The following is a 25472-nucleotide window of genomic DNA, read 5'->3' on the forward strand; positions in this document are numbered from 1 at the left end:
AAAAATAATTCAATTGGTTGAATACCTAGTACTAAAGAAATTACAATTTGAAGTAAAAGAATTATGGAGCACTGGTGCAACTACAGGTGTTGGGAGGGGTAAATGTGAAAAAAATAGAAGACCTTTTGTGGAATGATGTTAATTTATCGTATAATTTAAATAATGATGCATAACAATAAAATCATTGAAAAATTACTTTCTATTGTTCGTTCTCAAAAAATGCAAAAATATATTCAAAGCTTGCTTAAAATATTTGAAAACATTGAGTTGTTTCGAGTAAAACCAACACTAAAAAGCTTTACCATTTGTTCAAGAGCTGAAACCAGTATTTGTCATGAAAAACGTAATTTCTGCATGTTTTTTTCTTATTTCAATAAACTGGTCACAGAGGCAAGTTTAAAAGTAATTTTATGATTGTGGATTATGGATTAATTTTACACACAGTTTTGATAAAAAAAAACATTTCTCATCAAAAAATACCAAAATATATTTTCTTGTAGTCGAATGATTTTTTACATGCAGTCAAGCTGTTAATTGATCTTCACACTTTTTTAAACCATTAATAGTGATGTCCTATACAATTTTGTTGCATAATATTAATTAAAACCAATTTTCAATAAATTTAAAATTTCCCGGGAATTCCCGGGATTTCCCTGAAATTGGCTGAAAATTTCCCGTTTCCCGGGAAATTAGTAACCCCGGGAAATTGGACGCTCTAATAAAATTCTACAATCAAACCAGCAGGATCCATATTAAAGGTGCTCCAAAAAAAGCAAAGTAATCCACTTTAACGACCCCCGGGTCTTTTGTGGTCTCTGTTGCAAGTTTCTGCTCATTTCTAGGCGTACGAATGTAATGTGTGGTGAGTCCAATTTGGCTCAAATTGTGCATAGGAGTTCCTTGGCCAAAACAATTAGACCCATTTTTTTGTTTAGAGATGAGTGTGACCCTATCCAAAATAGGATAGTCCAAAAATTGCATTTTTTTACGATTTTCGCAAAAACCAAACTTAAAAAAATATTTCCGAAAAGGCTGAAAACTTATATTTTAGCTCGCCGCGTTGCAAGAAAAAATTGGGATTTTAATGAAATAAAAAACATTTTAAGAACATAGCTATACACGAATTGATCAAATGAAAACATAATTTACTTATTTGAAGATCTTGGAACAAAAGTTCTCTTTACTGGAAATATTTGTCTATGATTTTTCAGAATGTTTTTCGAAACATATAAAAAAACTGTTAAATATCCTTTAACAGCCTTTGAGATATAATTTTGCCATAGAACGGGCAAAAATGCTGCTCTTATTTTTTTTTAAAAAACGTTAAAGGAGGGGTAGGCAAAAACATTAGTGTTTAGTTAAAACGTATTTTATTATTTGGATGAAACATTGTCCATGCATTCCTGAAGTTAAAATAGCCATTTTACTTCAATGGTTTTCCATACAAGTTTCCGTGCAATTGTGCGAGCTATTTATACAAAATGGGCATGTGATTATTTGATAACCTGTATCATGAGATATGATTTCCCGAACAATTTGATGGTTCACGAAAAAAAAATAATTTTTTTATTTGACTTTTTGAATTCTGAATTTCTTTGAGTTGAATTCCTTAAATAATTATTTTCCAACAGCTTTTTTTTATTTTTCGATATTATTTGAAGAACTAAAAATAAAGTGCTAGGGTTCAGGATGGTTTTTAGAAAAAATCCAAAATATTGTCAAACAAATTTTCAAAAGAAGCTTCAAAATGAGATATAAATTTAATATCGAAAATGACTTTATACATTTTTTGATTAAGTGCAACATATTTCAGTAAAAGGCATTTTAAAAATATTACTTTTCCGAAAAAAGTTCAATTTTTGATATTTAAAATACTTTATAAAGGAAAAGAACTCCAGCAAAATATGTTTTCAATTCAAACTAAGTGAATATCCTACAATTTTCTTTTCTAGACATTGTTAACCGTATTGCTGGTTGCTGAGAAACAGCCTCTTACAGTTGAAACTTTGTGAAAAATCAGCCCTCTTTTTACAACTCGCAATATCTCAGTAACTATTGGTTCGATTTTCAATGCTCTCTCCCTTCAAAGTCATCCCGAAAAATCAAGGGGCAAAAAAAAATGTTTTATTTTTCAAAAAACATCAAAATTTTAATGACAATTTAAGTGCAATTACCTGAAATCAATTTAAAAAACATTCCCCTGCGTTTAGAATCATTTTTAGCATGTTTGGGTAAATTAAAAAATCTTTTGATTTTTTTTGAAAATTTTCGATGCTTAGTAGAGCTGGGCAAAAAAGAGCAAGCCGCTCGAAGAGCCGGTTCAAAGAAAAGAGCGAACGAACCGTGACTCACAAAAATAGAATCGCGGTTCTTGTTTTAATCTCCGGTCTTTTGAAAGTACCGTTTCAAGATGGTATGATTTTTGAAATAAATGTAATTTATTGTTTACAAAATAAAAAAAAAAACTTTTCTTTGTACAACTGATTGTACATTAAAGTATCACCGGAATACAAATTTGAACTCTTCAAATTGCATAATTTGTAAAATATTACCAAAAATCTACTGAATAGTTTAGAGATTTTGGAAAAAAATATATCCTTTTGTTCGATTAAACTTTAGCGTTTATAGACTTAATCGATTAAATCAGAATGGAGAAAAGAGTTCACAGAATAGTTTCTCCAATTAAAATATTAGAATTAAATTCTTGCAGAAATAAACACATTTATGTTTGGATGCCATTCAATAACTCGAATGTTTAGGTTCGAGTAGAAATCTTGATATAGAGACCACCTTGATCTATGGTTTTCAAGGGCATCTTCTTGGTTTCAGTTTTATTTTTTTTAAATAATTTTTAAAAGTCCAATGTGAAACAACTTATAAAATCACACGGTTCTTTAAAAAAGCGAGCGAGAGAGCGGCTCTTAAAAAAAAGCGGTTTTGCCCACCTCTAATGCTTAGTATCGCAATATTTTTTTTGACGCAAAAATTTTTGGTTTCGTCAAATCTTACATTTTTTTAAAACTAATGATTGCAAAACAGCTGAACTAGTGTAAACTGCATTTTATAGCACTTTTTTCATTAAAATGTTGAGACTATGGCTTGTAATTTGAATTTTTGTTTTTTTTTAATTTTTTTAACTGATTTAAATTGATGATTTTACTTTTATTCGGTACCTTTAATTGTTCAGAAACATGAAACAGCATAAACATTTGCGGGCCAGTGTACTTACAATCCAGATTTAGCTACATTTTTTTGAATTTATTGGTCCTTGAAAAACTTGATAAAATGAAACAAATGTTCCACCCTTGAAACCTCTCTGATTGATCTGTACCATTTAGCGTCAACCAACTTGTCTACATCTCCACGACATGGCATTCCACAGAGTCTCGACCAAGCAGAAAAAAAGGGATGGATCCATATGGAACGCTGGCCATCTTCAAACGTCCCCTACCAGCCCACAGTTTGCACGTTTTGATGCGCTCTCCGAAATGGAAAACACTTTGACCGCGGCTCATCTCTGCACGCCGATGTCGCCAAAGCCATTACTACGAGATTTGATGGGTGGTAAAAGCCTCAACAAAGTTGCCTCGAACTGGGACATCCTTGGAAACGATTTTTCCCCAGACATCGAGTCTGACCGCGCCGAAGAAGTTGAACAAAGCGACGAACCTTCAACCCCCGAAAGCTCATCTTCAGAACTCGAGTACTCGCGATGCACACTGCTTGTGTTGTGGTGATCTTTTGTGAGTTCTATGCAACTCTTTAGAAGACGAGCGCACACAAAAAAGGCAAATAATGCCTCTTATGATGATAATCACGATGATTGGGATGACGGTATCAGGCCCGGGCTTATGAGTAATGCGCTTACCTTGGCCACTCCACCTGGTGCAATCTGTGAGGTCGCCACACATGATCAGCACCGCACAATCAAAGGGGGCATCTTCGGCGCAAAAAGAGCGAATCGTTTCTAATAACTTCCTAGTTCGAGCATCATCGTCTGCCACAACAACTTGACGGTCTGAACAATGACGCAATGGCTTCGGAGTCGATTGTCGAATAATGTGTACTCGATCGAACAGGTTTGTATGCTTTCAACACCTGAACATGATGTACACAAAATGCTGAACGCGCTGATCTTGATCTGGTGATCCTCATGTTCAAACGTCATCCAAAAGTTCTGGGGCTTCAAGTGGGCTGTATCGAGCTTGTTATCAACAAACTGGATCTTTTCGGAACAGAGCTGAAAATCTCGGTACGATATTTGGGGTGTGATATACAATAAAAGGGCTGCACTGGTTGATACAGGTGAGCTTGGAATCAATCAAACAAAAACAAATAAACACGAAATATGTTCAATAAATTTGTGAATTCGAGAATAAACTATTTGTATTGAGCAATAGCTTTTAAAATTGTTGTCATGATTCACTCGATTAAAATTTCCAAACTTAGTAATCCAACAAGCCACCGCAATAAATTCTCCTCCTCTATCGAAAGGTTACGCAACGAGATTCAGATTAGTCGGCCACCCGATTAATCATCCTATCGACCACAATCCGTTGCAGGAGGGTGGACACTCCGGGGCCAACCTTCCCCCGTCTGCCAGTAATAAAATGTAACAATGATTAATATTTTTCATCGCAGTTCTGTAGCCTCTTAGCTGACTTAGTAGACCTACCCTCTGTTAGCTCAGTTCTAAAAGGTCATTAGGAACTTAACGCGTATTGACGGTCGTTCGGAGAGGGGGCCGTTCATGGAGGCCGCCATCTACTTTGTAACTAATCTTCATTCATGGGAATTAATCTTGTTTGTCTTGGGCGTTAGCGTTGAACCAAGCGTTTTGAGACGCTTCAATTGGTTCGACCTGAATCGATTCGCGTCCAAGCGTCCAAAGTTCCACGCCCTGCTGAAGTCGCCGTCGCGTTCCAGAAACGCACAGCATCCTGCCTAGAAAAGAGCGGCCTGGCCCCAAACGGGTCCCAAAGTTATGACCGCCGTAAAAAGTTCCGCGCGCGCAAAATAGTTAGCAGTTAGGTGTCATGTTAAAGTTGTAAAACGCAAATTAAATTGAACTGTTTTGTGCGCGCCCTACCTTTTAGCGCGGGGTGGGGGTGGCTGAAGCTATTTTCGGATCAACTCCTATTTACACTCTACTCCTATCTGCGCTTGCGACGAAACCGCCACTTGGACAATCCAATAATGACCGTTCACATATTGACGGTCCAGCCGAGTGTGTGCGGTCTTTCGATACTAGCTTTACGACCGCGGTGAGATAGTTTAGTCTTGCAGTTTATTTACGTGTATCTTCGGAATCGGCATTGCCGTGAATGGAGCTGCCCGGTCAACGATGGAGGAGTAATTTGGATTTTGTTTTCTGATCTTGGAATGTGTTACACTTGTTGGTCGATAGGGATGACTGTCATAAAAACAAACTGAAAAACTTTAATATGTGTGTGTGTGTGTGTGTGTGTGTGTGTGTGTGTGTGTGTGTGTGTGTAAGTGTAACCAACCAAACGGGACCACGCGGTCACTTCTTACAAATTGAGTTGTTTCCATGTATTTTTTTAGATCTACATTCTATACATGCAAATAACTCGCATAGGCATTTGGAAGGTGTTGGCTCTGCCGAGCTTCGGTGACCCATTTCTACACTGGCTAGCCAAGCGCGAGGTACTTCAGCTTTATCGACAAGCCCCGCCCCGAAGAACGTTTGCACCAATCGGGTTCAAACGTTATTTAGAACTTCCGAACCCTTGTCAAATGGACAAGGACCCAGCGCGTATATAGTTGATAGTAACAGTATTCCTAATTCCATTCATAGCTCACCAAGCCGTGATGGCCTAGTGATTAGCTTTTTTGCTTACCAATCCAAAGGACGGGGGATCGAACCCCGATTCGAGCGAGTTTGATTTTTCATTCATGTTCAGAGTTTCAAGATTTATAATTCCTATACTTTCTCGTTGGGAGCAGATGGGAATCGAACCCAGGACCATTCGCTTACAAAGCGAACACCGTGACCAGTCAGCCACGGCCGCTCCCTCAACAAACTGAAAAACTTTAATATTTACATAAACTGGCACTAAAATACACTATATACTACATTCACTTCGAATCACTTCCAATCACTTTTGAAATTATCCACAATCTAAACAGCATCCCGAGCAGGTGGAAATAAGTGGAAAAGTTCAAGTTCTGTTATCGTCAGGAGGTCAGAATTTGCTATTAAAACGCCCAGATTAGTTGTTATAATAACACAAAATAAAAACAGAGATTTTTATGAAAATTCACACATTCTGTTATCAAAAATGATTACAAGAAAATTCGACAGCAGAAAAAAAAATTCCCAATAACTCAATTTGGTATTAATGAGATATTTTTTTTGCGCTAGTAAATAACAGATTCTGATATTGATTTCTTATTATTAGCTAATTATAAAATTTTAATACTATTGGTCCGTTCCGTAAATATTGGCTGACGGCATTCAAATGTTGTTCAACATTTGAAAAAAATTTAAAATTTACCAGCGTTCCTAAAACTGGTCTAAAAAGTGTTTTTTGCGCGTAAATCACGTTTTAGAACAGTTTTGAGCACGCTGTATTTTCTGACAGGAGCAAGATAGCACAATACTTTCTTCGGGAAAGTTTTAAAGAATTTTCTCAATTTTAACGCAATTGTGTTGATCTATAAAAAATAGTGGAAAATAAAAATGATAAAAATCAAAATATAAAAAATGGGATTTCCATACAAATTCCCATGCAAAATTGAAATGCAATGTGCAAACAGTGTTCGGGGAAACCCTTAAGAACTTGTTTTTGCAACAACTTACTTGAAACTTTCTTTTTTTTACAATTCCGTTGAATAAATACCGTAAATCGGGGTGACATTGAAAGAATTTCGAGATTTATGTTTTATGTAAATGCCAAAAAATGTATATTTTCTCTATCAAAATGTTTTTTTGAAATACTTTTTTTAATTTGTTTTTTTTTAACCGGGGTGTCTGTCATAATCACTGTGTTTCTTACAAATTTCAGCCTTAAATCATGAAAAAAGGGTGTACCCCATTTGAAATAATGAACATTTGGCATAACGGGTTTTCAAGAAGGACGTTTGGCATAATGGACGTGTGGCATAATTGGTCCAAGACATCAGGGACGTTTGGCATAATGGACATTTGGCATAATGGACGTTTGGCATAACTCGTTCAAAAATCATCTAGGACGTTTGGTATAATGGTCGTTGGGCATAATTATTACTAGATTTTATTTTAGTTTTATTTTATAAGTATTTCTCATTTTCACGAATGAAAATGTTTTGTTTATTTACCTTTTTTATATAACTTTAAGAGATTATTATTATTTTTTCGAAAAATTAGGTAGGGTAGAGGACCCAGTTTTCGCCCTGCTCCAGTTTTCGCCCACCTACTGGATTTAATCGGTATTTAGCTAACTTATACCATTTTTTGGTTGAATTTATTATGCAGGTTTGCATATTCATTCATTTCTAGCTCTAATTGAAACATTCCTAGTGAATTTCTATAGTTTATTAAGTATTTATAAGCATTTAAAAAAAGAGCCTTATTGCAGCCGCCATATTTTTGTCAATTCCGACTACAGTGGGTAATAATGTTAATGAGGGAAAACAACTCATTTTGTCCGAAAATAATGTATCTGAATAATTTATTGCTTCACTGCATGTCTGAATTTCATGAAAATATAGTGATTTACCTGTTTCAAAATTTTACCAAAGGTTATTTCAATAAAATAAAGTGGGCGATTATTGGGGTCATGAAAAAACATGAGATCCAATTTTGTCCAGGGCGAAATCTAGTATTGTGTTTGCAGATTTCAGCTAGAACCAGTTTTCGTTTACCATAAAAACTTATCTAATCGCAGCGAAATGTGCATAAAAATATTTTTGGATCATTCCAGATTATTTTTAAAGGTTAATTATTTATTTTATTTTATTTCATTCATCAGGGTGTTTTGGTAAAAACACCAGTTCAAAAATTAACCTAAACTCAGATATGGGACACCTAGCTCAAACGTGGTAAGAGTTTACTGGTACATTGTAGAACAAATTGAGCAAAGGAGGGAAAAGTAGTTACACAACATCTTTCAAAATAGCACATGTGCTTAATATTTTTATTTAAGAGGTACTCGAAGTTTTCTATTGAGTCAATTCGGGAGCGAATGACCCATAGGGTTCAAGTTCCCCTAATAAAATCAAAAACAACATGGAACTAATTGTTACTGTGTGCCCTTATCTTGGGTGAATAGGGACACATGAGTTCTATCAGGAATTTTGATTAAGTCATATTTTTTATGAGTGCGAACATGTTTTGGTTTTAGTTAGAACCTCAAAATTAGTGGGATATCTGTTAAAAAAAAACAACTTGGGTTTTTTGAATTTCAATTTAAAAATATTACGACAAAATTGTGCACATCAATGAAATTGAGCTTCGGGAACATATTGTGAATCAATAGGAGACCATATTTACTTAGTTTTGAGCTATAATTTTATTTGATTTCTTGATTTTTGTCGTGGGCGAAAACTGGTTCCAAGGGTGGGCGAAAATTGGATTTAGGCGGGCGAAAATAGGCACTTCAGAGCACTTTATTAAAACGCAAAATTTCAACAAAAATGAACTTGTAAATGATAAAAACCTTGTGGAAACTTAAAAGCAAATAGTTTGTCAAAGTTTTACAACAAATAGAACCGAAAACCATTAATTGTCATTAAATTCTTGTCAAATTTCTTAGATTCCCACTATAAAGTGGGCGATTTCTGGGTCCTCTACCCTATCTCTATATTTTTTCCCCAATAGTAAATTGTTTCCTTTTTGAATAATTCAAATAAATCTTTTTAATGAAATTATTATATTTTAATTGAAAAGCTTTACATTTTCCCCTTTCAACATAATTAGCAATAATAATATTTTTTGAATAATTTTTTCCCTTATTTTATATGAAATTCAACTAAAAGATGAAAAAACCTTTTCAAATCATCGACAATTGAGCTAATGCTAATGTTATAATGCAATTTTACCTTCTTTTGATCATAATTTAGCTTGAAGAAGGAAAATCTCTAAATAAATCCACATTTTTCCCTTCTTTTTTTCGAATTCAATCTAAAGAACACCCAGAACTGGGCAGCACTCGTCCGACACGCGAGTAGCGGTAAGATTTACAGATACAGAGAACACAGCTCTAGATGACCGAGAGAATTATGCCCTCGAGTCCATTTCAAGAAAAAGTTCATCCTTCAAAACAAAAAGTGTTGTCTACGGGAATTGAACCAGTGACCTTTCATAGAATAACTCAATAACCAAACTGCCTTGGCCACAACAAGAGTAGTCAGATGTCGATAATGAGATTTATTGTTTTGCAGATTTCGATTTTACTTTTCTTTAAATGTTTTGCAATTTAGTTTTTTATGTAATTTTCCCATATTTTTATGTACAACTTAAGAAGGGAACTTCTCTTATAGATGTTCTCTTTAAACATTTCTATCATGTTTGCACATTTTTTCTCTGTTGCTTTATTTTTTGCAATAAAGTTGTTTATGCAATTTTCCCTTCTTGTATTTATTTCAAACTAAACTTAAAGAAGGGACAATTGTTTGCTAATTAAATTGATTTTTTGAATAGAGGTAGGTGAAAAACATAAAAATAATACGATTATCAAACATTTGAAGAGTGGGAAAATCTATAATGTGTATTTTCCTTCTATAAGTTGGATTTTATATAAAAGAAGGGAAAATTTCATAAACAAATTCAATTGTCAAATATTCAAAACGTATTTTTTAGAGATTTTCCCTTCTAAAAGTTGAATTCAAATATTTATAATAAAAGAAGGGGAAAATTGCATAACAACTCATTTGCCAAAAATTTAAAGAAAGAAAAATGTACATCCCTTATTAAAGTTGAATATAAAAGAAGGGACAATTGCATAAAAAACAAAAACTGCAAAATATTGAAAAAAAAATACAAAAACTGCAAATCTTTTGAGAGATTTTACCTTCTTTTAGTTTTAAAATAAAAGAAGAGAAAATTGTTTCAAAAATATTAATTGCATTTCTTTAAAGAAGAGCAAAATGTACATACATTTTTCAGGTTGAATTCAAAAAAAGAGGGAAGAGGAAAAATAGTATAAAATCTTCATTGCAAAAGAATTAAAGACTGGCATAACTTACATCTCTTTGTTAGTAGAATTGAAAATAAAAATTTAATACAAAAAATTAGCTGCAAAGTATTACAAAAGGATAAAAATCTTAAGACACCTCCTAAATTTTTTTTTTACAGGTTAATGAAAAAATGCATTTTAAAGCTTTATTAAAAAATATTCCAAAAAGGGGAAAAATTACATCTATTGAAAAAAAAATAGATACTTGATTTCTTGAAAAAAAAATCATCTTTTAATGTAAAATTATCTGTTTACAAAATAGGAAAAAAACATTAAATTATTATTCTTTACAAAATATAAAAACTAATTTAACAAAACAAAAAAAGCTAGCAATAATTATGCCAAACGTCCTTGATGGTTTTTGAACGAGTTATGCCAATCGTCCATTATGCCAAATGTCCATTATGCCAAACGTCCCTGATTTCTTGGACCAATTATGCCAAACGTCCCTGATTTCTTGGACCAATTATGCCAAACGTCCTTCTTGAAAACCTGTTATGCCAAATGTCCATTATGCCAAATGGGGTACACCCTTTGACAGTTTGATGATTTTCTTCAAGAGAGTTTGAAAAAAAAAAAACATGTTCATTGATAATCAATTTTGTATATTTCAGAGAATTCGAATAATAAATGGTTGAAAATTTCAGACGCAATATCAAATTTTTATCTTGAGCATCTCTCACACAACTTATATCAGGACACTCCCTCCAGTGTACACGGGGTTGTTCTCGCATCGAAAACCATCTCGCCACCGGATTTTACTACCCTCCGTAGGACATTCAGCCAGCGTGCGCGCGTTATGTGTTGAGAGTTATACGCGCGGATCGAGCACCAGCTCCTCGCTGGAAAATAGACCTATTTGTTTCAATTAGGGATTAGACGCGTTTAAGCAACAGCTTAGCCTCGCGTCGTCCTATTCAGCGGGTAATGTGCTGCGGACCAACCTCGACGAATCGTTTCAAAACCCCTCGCGAGGAGGATGGCGTCGTATAATACAAAATACATATAATAGCGCTTATTACTGGTTGTACGCCTTTTGTAAGCAGGGTCGTAAAATGTGTTGCAAATATTTGAGCAGAAAAATGCAAACATTATAGTTGCATTTAATCTTTTGACCCGGGCGACGACGGCGACGAGTTCGACGGCGGTGAAGATGATGACTTCGACTTTTGACGACTTTGACGTTACACAACACTCACACATTGAGGAGGCTTTGGCGGGGAGTTTATGGGCAGTGGTGAAGCAGCTATAAGAGCAGTTCTCTAGGATTTCGGTCATTCGATTTTTTTTGTATTTTTTAATCCGACTGAAACTTTTTTGGTGCCTTCGGTATGCCCAAAGAAGCCATTTTGCATCATTAGTTTGTCCATATAATTTTCCATACAAATTTGGCAGCTGTCCATACAAAAATGATGTATGAAAATTTAAAAATCTGTATCTTTTGAAGGAATTTTTTGATCGATTTGGTGTCTTCGGCAAAGTTGTAGGTATGGATACGGACTACACTGGAAAAAAATAATACACGGTAAAAAAATTTGGTGATTTTTTTATTTAACTTTTTAACACTAAAACTTGATTTGCAAAAAAACACTATTTTTAATTTTTTTTATTTTTTGATATGTTTTAGAGGACATAAAATGCCAACTTTTCAGAAATTTCCAGGTTGTGCAAAAAATCATTGACCGAGTTATGAATTTTTTAATCAATACTGATTTTTTCAAAAAATCGAAATTTTGGTCGCAAAAATTTTTCAACTTCATTTTTAGATGTAAAATTGAATTTGCAATCAAAAAGTACTTTAGTGAAATTTTGATAAAGTGCACCGTTTTCAAGTTATAGCCATTTTTATGTATCTTTTTTCAAAATAGTCGCAGTTTTTCATTTTTTTAAATAAGTGCACATGTTTGCCCACTTTTGAAAAAAATATTTTTGAAAAGCTGAGAAAATTCTCTATATTTTGCTTCATCGGACTTTGTTGATACGACCTTTAGTTGCTGAGATATTGCCATGCAAAGGTTTAAAAACAGGAAAATTGATGTTTTCTAAGTCTCACCCAAACAGCCCACCATTTTTCAATGTCGATATCTTAGCAACTGATGGTCCGATTTCCAATGTTAAAACATGAAACATTTGTGAAATTTTCCGATCTTTTCGAAAACAATATTTTCAAAATTTTCAAATCAAGACTAACATTTCAAAAAGGCCAAACATTCAATGTTACGCCCTTTTAAAATGTTTGTCTTGATTTGAAAATTTCAAAAATATTTTTTTTGAAAAGATCGGAAAATTTCAAAAATGTTTCATATTTTAACATTGAATATCGGACCATTAGTTGTTGAGATATCGACATTAAAAAATGGTGGGCTGTTTGGGTGAGACTTAGAAAACATCAATTTTCCTGTTTTTAAACCTTTGCATTGCAATATCTCAGCAACTAAAGGTCGTATCAACAAAGTCCGATGAAGCAAAATATAGAGAATTTTCTCAGCTTTTCAAAAATATTTTTTTCAAAAGTGGACAAACATGTGCACTAATTTTAAAAAATGAAAAACTGCGACTATTTCGAAAAAAGTTACATAAAAATGGCTATAACTTGAAAACGGTGCACTTTATCAAAATTTCACTAAAGTACTTTTTGATTGCAAATTCAATTTTACATCTAAAAATGAAGTTGAAAAATTTTTGCGACCAAAATTTCAATTTTTTGAAAAAATCTGTATTGATTCAAAAATTCATAACTCGGTCAATGATTTTTTGCACAACCTGGGAATTTCTGAAAAGTTGGCATTTTATGTCCTCTAAAACATATCAAAAAATAAAAAAAATTAAAAATAGTGTTTTTTTGCAAATCAAGTTTTAGTGTTAAAAAGTTAAATAAAAAAATCACCAAATTTTTTTTACCGTGTATTATTTTTTTTCAGTGTAGTCCGGATCCATACCTACAACTTTGCCGAAGACACCAAATCGATCAAAAAATTCCTTAAAAAGATACAGATTTTTGAATTTTCATACATCATTTTTGTATGGACAGCTGCCAAATTTGTATGGAAAATTATATGGACAAACTAATGATGCAAAATGGCTTCTTTGGGCATACCGAAGGCACCAAAAAAGTTTCAGTCGGATTAAAAAATGCAAATATTAAAATTGAAGAAAAAAGACCGATTTCGTAGAGAATTGCTCATAAGCGACAAGTTACAGATTTAAAGGACTCCAAATTGGTAACACTCAGTTGAACTGAAAAGGGAATGTATCTGAAATTGTTGAAAATGACGAAAGGATCTTCAGATTTTTCCAAGAATACAATAAGATATTTTGAACGTATACAAAAGTTTAGCTTTTCCAACAAGAAATACATGTGTTTGAAATCTACACAGGTAAATCATGCAAAAATCTTATTAAGATTTCAAAATTCAATGTTTTTTATGCTTCCATGCTATCTGCAAATCACTAAATCACCAAGTTTCAATAGAATGAAGTCGTTCCTCAGAACTACCAGAAGGCATACTTACCTGGCACAGGGGTTACCGTGATCATCAAGGCGGTTCCCCCAGGGTGAGGCTCGGCCATTGCACATTCCGGTCGGGTTGACCCCTGCGAATATCCCTCATGTGGATATCTCGTGTGTGTTATTTTTGGTAGCCGGGACGTGCGTTCGCGCACATCCCGATTTTAATCTTGAAGAAATAAACTTAATTTAAAATTTTAAAGATGGTTAATACAATTTTTAAGGATTTCACAAATTTGTCTTTTTAAAGCATCTGAGTGTAGAGTTGATCGGTTGGTGTCTGCGGTAAGTAGCTTTTTATTGCTCAGCTTTGGCCACTATCCATTATATGGTGATGCTGGTTGAATAGAGGATGCTCAATAGGGTCGACCAACCACCCGGCTGCCACCGAGATCCCATTAATTCAAGTTTCAGCACCCGTGGTGGCATTTCGGCGCTCTCCTCTGTGACTTATGGCATTTCGTCGAAGGCATCTAAATTGGCGCAAATAAATGGAACTCCCCCAGAGACAAAACCCGCTGGAAACCCAAACCTGAGCAGATCGATCGTCAGCCGAATTGATAGCGAGCAGTGCTATAAATTTAATTAGAAACCAAAGAAGAGCGATGACTTGCCAAAGGCTTCTCGAATTTCTCGCGAGTTCAACGGATTTGCTCCATTTGGTTACCCTCCCCAACGCCCCCCTCCCCACTTGAGGGTAGAGATATCGCGCCCTAAGGCATTAGCCCTGAGGGCATTAGCGCGGGAAACTCGCGCAAATGAAGTGCACGGAAATTAACGAACCCTCGGCGAGAGAGCAATTAAAAATTTATTTGTTTGCCGATGATCATCATTTGGTGAAACCTCCCCGTGAGAACGCGCGCGAGTTTTTGGTGGAAGAGTTTTTCTTTTTCAAGTCCCACCACCACCCACCCCTTTCACACCCTTAATAAGGGCTGGCCGTGATTTATTGTTCGCGAAAATTTTGCCTCTCTACTGATGCTGGCGCCCAATATGATATGGACTGTGTGAAAATGAAAGTTTAATTGCAACCTACGTAATCGAATTTGGAGCTTTGGTAGGAGAGTTTGAGTGGAATTTGATTACATACAAATATAATTGTGTAGTGAGCTTTTTTTTTTTTTTTGATGATCACGGTAACCCCTGTGCCAGGTAAGTATGCCTTCTGGTGTTTCTGAGGAACGTCTTCATTTTGATAGAACTTGGTGATTTAGTGATTTGCAGATTGAAACATGGGGGATTTTTCAAGTTCTGAATAAGAATCTTACATACAGTATGTAAAAAAAGTATTTACACCCCTTGGGCACTATGCACATTTTGTGATGAAACATGTAAAAAATTTAAAGTTTGACAGGAACCAAGTACTACGTTTTGTTCAGAAACTCATGCCAAACATTTTGCTACAAAAGCTCATGAAAAGATGATTTCTATAAAAGTTATATAACAAATACTATTACGAAAATAAAAAGGTGCAAAAAAGTTTGTACACCTTTCGAAAAATTAACATAAATAATGTTATTTGTTGACAAATCACCATAAATCCAGTCTCCCAACTCCAAATAGGCATCCTTGACTGATTAAAAAAATAATTTGGATTGAATATAAAGTTTACTAACTACTTAGTATAAAAGTTTATATAACTCTGGAAATTCTATATAAAACTTATCTAAACTTAATTTTGCAAACTTTTAATTCAAATAAATGTCAATATATTACCATAGAATTGCTAAATAAACATTTTGGAGTGGGTATAACACCGTTTTGGGGGTATTTGTATCGATAGAATAGATTTTTCGTTGGAATTTCGTACCAACCCGGAATTACGTCGTAGGAAAATCCGCCGGCATCCGAACCGGTCCACGATTCACAAGTCAACCTATGTGGAATCGGAAAGGGCATAAAATTTCCGATCTTTTGATACCCATACATCTAGGTTTTCTTTAAAACCTACGTTTTTAAATACCTGGGCAAAAGTAAGTTTGATCCACGAGAACAAAAATTACGAAATTCCATACATTTTTGGCAGGTTGCTCAAACGAAACCATAACAACGTTTTTGCTTAGGTATTTAAAAACGTGGGTTTTATAGAAAACCTGGATGTATGGGTATCAAAAGATCGGAAATTTTATGCCCTTTCTGATGCCACATAGGTTGACTTGTGAATTGAGGACCGGTTCAGATGCCGGCGGATTTTCCGACGACGTAATTCCGGGTTGGTACGAAATTCCAACGAAAAATCTATTCTATCGATACGGTGTTATACCCACTCCAAAATGTTTATTTAGCAATTCTATGGTAATATATTGACATTTATTTGAATTAAAAGTTTGCAAAATTAAGTTTAGATAAGTTTTATATAGAATTTCAGAGTTATATAAACTTTTATACTAAGTAGTTAGTAAACTTTATATTCAATCCAAATTATTTTTTAATCAGTCAAGGATGCCTATTTGGAGTTGGGAGACTGGATTTATGGTGATTTGTCAACAAATAACATTATTTATGTTAATTTTTCGAAAGGTGTACAAACTTTTTGCACCTTTTTATTTTCGTAATAGTATTTGTTATATAACTTTTATAGAAATCATCTTTTCATGAGCTTTTTGTAGCAAAATGTTTGGCATGAGTTTCTGAACAAAACGTAGTACTAGGTTCCTGTCAAACTTTAATTTTTTTACATGTTTCATCACAAAATGCGCATAGTGCCAAGGGGTGTAAATACTTTTTTTACATACTGTAATTTACCTGTGCTTATTGGATTCCTCCCAAATTCTACTGATTTCTTGTAGGAACAGATTTTTAAATCACATTGGAAGACCCCAATTTCAGCCTTAGAAATATCAAAATTAGGGCAAATCATCAGCTTCACGTGTTACGCTTTGCCATCCCGCTCGATCAAAGACCCAGTTTTCACATTCCTACTTGGTTCGGTAATACCCTTGTAATTGATGTTCCCCAGCTCGATACATTGTTTCCGAAAGCCCATTTCTCCGACTGTCATTTCATGCTAAATTGCATCTCAACATGCAAATATGACAAATCGCAAGCGTATAATCCGCATCGTCGTCGTCTGTGCCGGAAAAATTATTAAAATTTCACCCTCATCCAGCGAGGCTTTTGTGGGACTGGCCTCGCCACATATTAACCAAAGTCCAGTCCATGAGATGTGCTCGCTCTGCTCTTCCCAGAGTTCTTCATCGTCTTGTACAACACATTTTCCCATTTCACAGTGTAGTGCACTGAATCAGCTCAAAACTTGGGCCCCGTTCACAGGCGATTTCATGCTGCATTCTCGCGAACCAATTTCACTGCACTGAGCATTAGCATAGAAAAAGAACCAGAAGAACTCACACTGGCCATTATCAAATCCACGAGGGTCTGGCCCTGGCCATGAAGACGCGAGCATGTGAATTCCTATTACACTATCTTCACTTATAAATTATATTTATTGTGTTTGTATTGAAAGATGACATCAGAATATTATATGGTAGATTAATTTGTCATAATATATTATTTCTATAAGTTATTAATTTTATTCCTTTATCTACGGTCCATTCTTTTGCAGCTCGCAAAGTGCTTTTTCCCCCCTTGCCTGTTCACAGCATAAGAGGACGACCTGCTGCCACTACTGCTGCGGCTGCTGCACCTCTTTTCGCTTCTATGTTGCACTTATTTAAGAGTGCAAGTACTCTTTCACTACGCTCTGTCCAGCCGAGTTATGCGCAGACACCAGCCGCCAACGACAGTGTGTTCTAGAAGTGTGCGCGAGCAAGATGCATCTCCGCGCGAAAAAAGAGGATGAACTTGAACGGTGAACGGGTAGGGTGGTGCTGAAAAGTGTTTTTTTGCAATTCCGTCGTGAAACTACTTACTTTTCCTGTCATTCTAAAATGACGATACGAGCTGCTTTTCTCTACCAAAAATAACAGAAGAGCAATTCACCGTTTGGGTAATTGGGCAAACATGTGCACTAATTATAAAAAATGAATAACAGCAACTATTTTCAAAAAAGTTACCTAAAAATGCCTTTAACTTGAAAACGGTGCACTTTATCAAAATTTCACTATAGAGCAACTCTCTACGAAATCAGCTGATTTCGACCATTTTTATTTTTTGTATTTTTTGATTTGGCTCAAACTTTGTGGGGGCCTTCCATTGGTTCACACATACAAGTCTCCATATAATTTTGGCTGATATCCATACAAAAATGGTATGTGAATATTCAAACAGTTGTACATTTTGAGTGAATTTTTTGATCATTTTGGTGTCTTCGGCAAAGTTGTAGGTATTGTTGAGGACTATTGAGAAAAAAATCGGTACACGGAAATTTTTTTTGCTGATTTTTTAATCCTATTTTTATCAAAAAAACTCAACTTTCCAAAATACATGTTTTTTGATTTTCTAGTTTTTTTATATTTTTTAATGCACAATTGAATTTGCAATTGAAAACTACTTTACAGATTTTTTGATAAAGGGCTCCGTTTTCAAGATATAGCCACCGAAAGTTTGATTTTAGCGAAATATTTGCAGTTTTTAGATTTTTAAAAATAGTGACCATGAGTGACCATTTCTAAAAATATTTTTTTTGAAAAGTTCAGAAAATTTGCTATAAAATTGTCTAAGAGACATTGAAGATTGGACATCGGGTTGCTAAGATAGAGCCGCTTTAAGAAAAAGAAACACGAAAATTGAAGTTTTCTAAATCTCACCAAAACAGCCCACCATTTTCTAATATCGGTATCTCAGCAACTATTGGTCCGATTTTCAATGTTAAAATATAAAACATTCGTGAAATTTTTTGATCTTTTTAAAAAAATATTTTGAAATTTTTTAAATCAAGACCAACATTTTAAAAGGGCCAAACATTGATTATTACTCCCATTTGAAATGCTAGTCTTGATTTAACTTTTTTCAATATTTTTGTGAGTTGTTTGGGTGAGACTTAGAAAACTTCAATTTTCGTGTTTCTTTTTCTTAAAGCGGCTGTATCTCAGCAATCAGAGGTCTAATCTTCAATGTCTCTTAGACAGTTTTATAGCAAATTTTTTTCTCAAAAAAAATATTTTTAGAAATGGTCACTCATGGTCACTATTTTTAAAAATCGAAAAACTGCAAATATTTCGCTAAAATCAAACATTCGGTGGCTATATCATGAAAACGGAGCTCTTTATCAAAAAATCTGTAAAGTACTTTTCGATTGCAAATTCAATTTTGCATAAAAAAATAACGCCAAATTCGTTTCTGCATAAAATTTCGATTATTTCCAAAAATCACTATTTTTTCTCAACTCGGCGGCAGATTTTTTAACCATGTTTCTCTATGGCTCAAAAGTTGTGGATTTTTGAAATTTCGAATTTCGATTCTCGAAAATAAAAAAAATACGTATTTTGGGAAATTGAGTTTTAGTGGAAAAAAAGTTGTTAAAAAAATCTGCCAATTTTTTTTCCGTGTACCTATTGTCATAAAAAATACCTACAACTTTGCCCAAGACACCAAATTGATCAGAAAATTCACTCAAAAGTTACAGCTGTTTAAATATTTACATACCATTTTTGTATGGACAGCAGCCAAAATTGTATGGAGACTTGTATGGGTGAACCAATGACACAAAATAGCTTCTTTGGTCATAGGGAAGGCCCCCACAAAATTTGAGCCAAATCCAAAAATACAAATAAATTCTGGAAATTTCTGAAAAGTTGGCATAATTCCCTAAAATATAATTCCCTAAAACATAATTCCCTAAAAATTAAAAAAAAAACTTAAAATAGTATTTTTTTTTTTGCAAATCAAGTTTTAGTGACAAAAAGCGAAATTGAAAATCACCATTTTTTTTACCGTGTTTCATTTTTTTCAGTGTAGTCCTTATCTATACCTACAACTTTGCCGAAGACACCAAATCGATCAAAAAATTCCTTCAAAAGTTTCAGATTTTTAAATTTTCATACATCATTTGCGTATGGACAGCTGCCAAATTTGTAAGGAAAATTATATGGACAAACAAATGATGCAAAACGGCTTCTTTGGGCATACCGTTCAGTTTCAGTTTAAGCCGGATTAAAAAATACAAAAATTAAAATTCAAAAAAGACCGATTTCGTAGAGAATTGCTCAAAATCAAGAGTGATACTTTTCAAAAAGAAATACATTATAATATAGATTTGAATAAAACGGAGAATTGACTAAACAACATTCGATTAAAATGCCATTCAAAAAGTATTTTTCGATTAATAAATCTATGACTCGTGCAAACAAAATTGCGACTATTTGCATGGACAACTATTTCATGTTGCCTTTTCTATTCATCCCACAACTGAAAAATCATACATGTTTTTTTTTCTACTTCAAAAAATTATGAAATACAAGAAAGACCAGAAAGACAAGAAAGACAAGAAAGACAAGAAAGACAAGAAAGACAAGAAAGACAAGAAAGACAAGAAAGACAAGAAAGACAAGAAAGACAAGAAAGACAAGAAAGACAAGAAAGACAAGAAAGACAAGAAAGACAAGAAAGACAAGAAAGACAAGAAAGACAAGAAAGACAAGAAAGACAAGAAAAACAAGAAAGACAAGAAAGACAAGAAAGACAAGAAAGACAAGAAAGACATTGACTGATAATAATATTCGATTTTTTTGTGTGGACCACCCCACGACTAAATGAAATATTTGTATAAGATTACGATACAATTTTGCAGTTGCTCAGCGCGCAGTTGTCAGAGTGTGAGGCTGTTTTCCGCCAGTATGAAATGCGACGATTTTCGTTCCGTTCTCCGACGTCCGCCGTCGTTCCATTGAGCGCGAGGGCGAGGAGCTCTTTCAACGCGCATTTGTACCACAAAAGAGCATACCCCTAAAGAGCACCTCCCAGGGAAGAGGCGCGGAACTCAGGCTCGAGCATAAAATGTACAATTTTCATATTAAATTGATGGGATAATTTTATCTTCTACTAATTGGATTTTTATTTTATCGCTGTTTTTTGTGTTGCGACTGTCTGTACCGTATCGTGTACGGAGATTACGCGGTTTGATTTACTGGAACTGGCTGGGTAGAGCGCGCAGCCAACAATGAAGTGCAAGGATCAAACCGAATGTGGGGGGTTGAGTTGGAAGATGGGCTTGGGGTCCACGCTCTTGATAGATGGGTATGTTTTCATGCTTGATTCCCAGGAATAGTAAGATTAGTAGGGGTTTTTGTAGACGAGAACTAGATAACAGTTTTTGTTTGCGATTTCCCTGAAGTGTTACAAATGGGTGCATAAGGTGCAATTTGATCAACAGGGTAGATCATTGAAACGGAGAGCGTTACAATTTCAGAGATTGATAAATGTAAAACGTCTTATAAGAACATTGTCATACAGAATATTTTATACTTGCTACAAACAGGTAAAATTTTTCAGACACACATTCTAAGAATCATATTGCAGGTAAATCTTGATTTTTTTTTCCTTCTGAGCAAAGTTGATGATAGGTCTCAATTTCTTATTAGTTGCAGTTAGGATATCTCTTAAAATTCAAGGTAAAATTTGCTGTTGTAGAGTTTGCTTCAGTTCTGATTCGAATCGATTTCTCATTAGAATTTCTTTGACTTTTATTTTGCAGATATGACATTTTTCTTTTAAAAAAATGCCTTTCTGCACAGGTAAATTTCTTCAACTCAAACCAAATCACTACAGAACCATGTTTTATCTGAACTATGACATACCCTCGAACTACCAGAAGGCATACTTACCTGGCACAGGGGTTACCGTGATCATCAAGGCGGTTCCCCCAGGGCGAGGCTTGGCCATTGCACATTCCGGTCGGGTTGACCCCTGCGAATATCCCTCATGTGGATATCTCGTGTGTGTTATTTTTGGTAGCCGGGACGTGCGTACGCGCACATCCCGATCCTAATCTAGAAAACAAATTAATTCAAGTTGAATTTGAAATTCTAAATCGAATTAAAATAAAAACATTTTCCAGAAGCTCCCACCAGAATTTATCACCTCCGTTGACAAAACTGGAACCTGCTCCGAACAGGTAGTAGATCAACTCGAGATGAAACTCGACACCCGTGAGTTGGCAACCTGATACCCTTGTCCCGGAGGAGGCGAGTACCAACTTGACGCGCGAGGACGCATAGTTCACAAGTCGTGGCCGTGTCGTCTGCGATGCAAATTGATGTCCTGCTTAATTCCTGTTCGGGCCAAAGTGTGCCAATTTTCAGCTCGAGCTTACCCTACACAGACAGGTATCTCCGCGTGTAATCGTGGCGCAAAACATCACGCAGCCTAACCAAACCAAAGACTTGTCCGATATGGAGGCTCCCCCCCGAAATGATTTATCGATCGTGTCACATGTTTGGCTGGCAAAAGAGAAAACTACGCATATTTCGTGATAAAGACAGCGATTTATCATTTTCACACCATCATTTAATTCCGCAGCCCCACCTGCATGCGGGCAGGGGCCGGTACCGTATCGTCACCACGAGGGAGATGAAGTTGAAGTTGAAAACGGCGCATCGATTTGAGACCGAAAGACTTGAGGAATTTATGAAGCGAACGAGGGGTAGCGTGGAGTCCTATTTTTCAAGATTATAAGTTTGCGTGTTGATTAGAAAATGGTTTTGATTTGAACATGAACTTTGATATTTGTCAAAATCAGAGCTGTAAAAACGGAGTTGAGTCAAAGTTTGATATATTAAGAGGACACAGAGTTTCAGTCAAATTGCTTCTATTTTACTCAGTGTGGAAGAAAGTCTATAGAAAAAAAAACAAGTAAATATATGCTAATATTTTTACCAATGCCCAATGAAATCGAGATAAATCCTATTTAATAAGTTGACATTGTAAATGTGTAACATACCCTACTAAAGCAATCAGATGTTTTGAAAGTCTCATAAGAATTCAGTCATGTTTATGAAATTAATTTATAATTTGTTAAAAACTAAAGCAGATCCTTCCAATGCGTCGTAATATGTCATACATAAGGCTACCAACTGTACGGATTTTTTCGTTACCGTACGGATTTTCGACCGCGGATTTTACACAGGCCGGATTTTTTCGCATAATACGGATTTGTACGGAATTTTAACAACTTTTAAAAAATTTCATTGCTTTTTTATTGGGCATGCATAATTTCCAGGGTTTTCCTCAGTTCAAACTTAATTGTCAATAATTCTTGACTTTTTTTTATTAGGTCCTACAAACATATAAAACACAATAGTTTATAGGACCCCTTCAAAAACAAACTATGGAATTATTCTTTTCAAATTCCTTGCAAAACATATTTATCAAATAAAAGATCAAAAGGCTTTTTAAAGCTTGTGTGCTTGTATTTATAGGACCTTTCCAATACAAACTCTTGAAATGTTTTCGTGAAAACACTGTCAACGATATTATTTGTAAAAGCAAACTTGACATTTCATATACTTTTAAACGTCTAACAAAAATATTTTTAATTCTCAAATTTATCTAAATAATTCCTTGACAGTTTTTGTTATACCATGGTGTCATATCGGTAAATTATACGGATTTTTGCTCAGCAAGAGTTGGTAGCCTTAGTCATACAATACAATTAACAGCTAAATTTATTTAGTTTCTGGAATTTTGTAGAAAGTCAAATTTTATTTTGCAAATTTGGCAAATTGCACATGAATATGAATGTTGTTTATTTCATTAAAGTGGCATTACCCAAAAAGGGGTCACTCGATACTAACTTGGAAAATAAATTAGGAGTATTTTCATTGCAAACAACAAATAATTTTGTTGATACTCATAGCATAATAAGATATCCTAATTTTTACTATATGGGTATCAGAAATTTCCAGATCTGTTAAAAAAAATGTTTAAATTTTAAAAGAAAAATTACAAGTTTTTGAATTGTACAAAACCGTTCATTTTACAAAAGATTTACACGGAGAAAAAAGAGTTCCCAAAATCGTGAACAAGCGTTCATGAAAATGGGAACCACGAACAAAGTGTTCAAATCTCATGGTACGATTTCGAAAAACGTACCATGGCATTTGAACACTTTGTTCGTGGTTCCCATTTTCATGAACGCTTGTTCACGATTTTAGGAACTCTTTTTTCTCCGTGTACATAGGCGTTTTAAGTATGTATCATATAAAAATACAGTATTTTTTGTAAAATCAGTAATAATCTTAATAACATAGCATAGCATAGCCTAACGGGTCGGAATCGCTCTGTAGGGATGTCACAATGGTCAATTCTATATTTAAAAATTTAGCAACACCAATTTTGATCATTTTGAACAAAACCTTAAATGATGTTATTTGGTTTTCTAAAAAACGTATCTTATGATATATAAATTAATGTTTTACATAAAATCATCGAAGCTAAATGAAAGCGCAAATAACGAAAAAAGTAATTTAACAAAATAATTTCAAAGATTCAAAATTCTGCTCACAAAAGAAAAAAAAATTAAAACGCTTTCAAATCCCCATGAAAATATTTTTTTCTCAAAAAACTAAAAACAAAATGTTGATTGAACTGCTGATTGCACAAGTATATCTACGCAGCCAGCAGTTTGATTCTAAATTTTGGACTCTAAAAGTTTGAAATTTATAAACATGGTTTGTTCTCGTGTCATTTTTTTAGTAACGTTTTTTAATGTTAAAAAAAATGCACTTATTGTAAAATTTTCTGTTACTTGCGACGGAAATATTAATATAATTGATATATTTTCATTGAAAAAAGTCGAAAATTTCAGAATAGTTTAACCATTTAATATTGATAATTGAACCAATAGTTTCCCAGAAATAGTTTGTTGAAATTTGAGGGCTTGCTGGTTAACACTGAGAAATTTATTTTATCCCAGAAAAACGGCAGTCCGATCGATAAAATCTTAAAAAGAAAATTGGAAACATGTTTAACCGGGTGCACTTTCCTCATAAAATATTTTTTAGATTCAAAAACGTTAACAAATGAAAAAAAAACTGCACCAGATATACCTATTACTTGACAGGTGCAGTTTATGAAAAATAGTTATGTCATTTTCGATTGCTAAGTTGATTTTGGTGCCCTAAAACATATCCAAACATTTCAAAAATTAAGAAAAATCGAGTTTCGGGAATTTAGCTCAAAAAGATGAAAGTGAAATAACAATATCGGATTTTTGTTCTGCCGTGTGACATTTGTTCTGAAATGTAATAATCATTTCCTACAACTTTGCCGAAGACATCAAGTCAATAACAAAATCATCTCTTGAGATACAGATTTTCGAATATTCACATACGAGCAATTCTCTGAGATTTCGGTCATTCGATTTTTTGTATTTTTTATCCGGCTGAAACTTTTTGGTGCCTTCGGTATGCCCAAAGAAGCCATTTTGCATCATAAGTTTGTCCATATAATTTTCCATACAAATTTGGCAACTGTAAAATTTTCCGATCTTTTCGAAAAAAATATCTTCAAAAATTTAAAATCAAGACTTACATTTCAAACGGGCCAAACATTTAATATTACGCCCATATAGTGAATTTTCTCTGCTTTTCAAAAATATTTTTTTCAAAGGTGGGCAAACATGGGCACTAATTTTAAAAAATGAAAAACTGCGACTAATTTCAAAAAAGTTACCTAAAAATGGTTATAACTTGAAAACGATGCACTTTATCACAAATTCACTTAAGTACTTTTTGATAGTAAATTCGATTTTACATCGAAAAATGAAGTTGAAAAATTTTTGCGACCAATATTTCGATTTTTTTTTAAAATCTGTATTGATTCAAAAAATCATAACTCGGTCAAAGATTTTTTGCCCATTCTATAAATTTCTGAAAAGTTGGCATTTT

General features: G+C 34.2%; 2 non-coding genes across 2 annotated transcripts; both read left to right on the forward strand.

The window, feature by feature from the left end:
* The first annotated feature begins 13682 nt into the window (after window positions 1-13682).
* Window positions 13683-13848, forward strand: LOC119768180. Its single transcript, XR_005277992.1, has one exon. It is a non-coding gene; the product is annotated as a U1 spliceosomal RNA (small nuclear RNA).
* Window positions 13849-21402: 7554 nt separating this feature from the next.
* On the forward strand, window positions 21403-21568 carry LOC119768188. Its single transcript, XR_005278000.1, has one exon. It is a non-coding gene; the product is annotated as a U1 spliceosomal RNA (small nuclear RNA).
* Window positions 21569-25472: the final 3904 nt, after the last annotated feature.

This window comes from Culex quinquefasciatus, chromosome 2 (genome assembly GCF_015732765.1).
Source record: "Culex quinquefasciatus strain JHB chromosome 2, VPISU_Cqui_1.0_pri_paternal, whole genome shotgun sequence".
Lineage (NCBI taxonomy): Eukaryota > Metazoa > Arthropoda > Insecta > Diptera > Culicidae > Culex > Culex quinquefasciatus.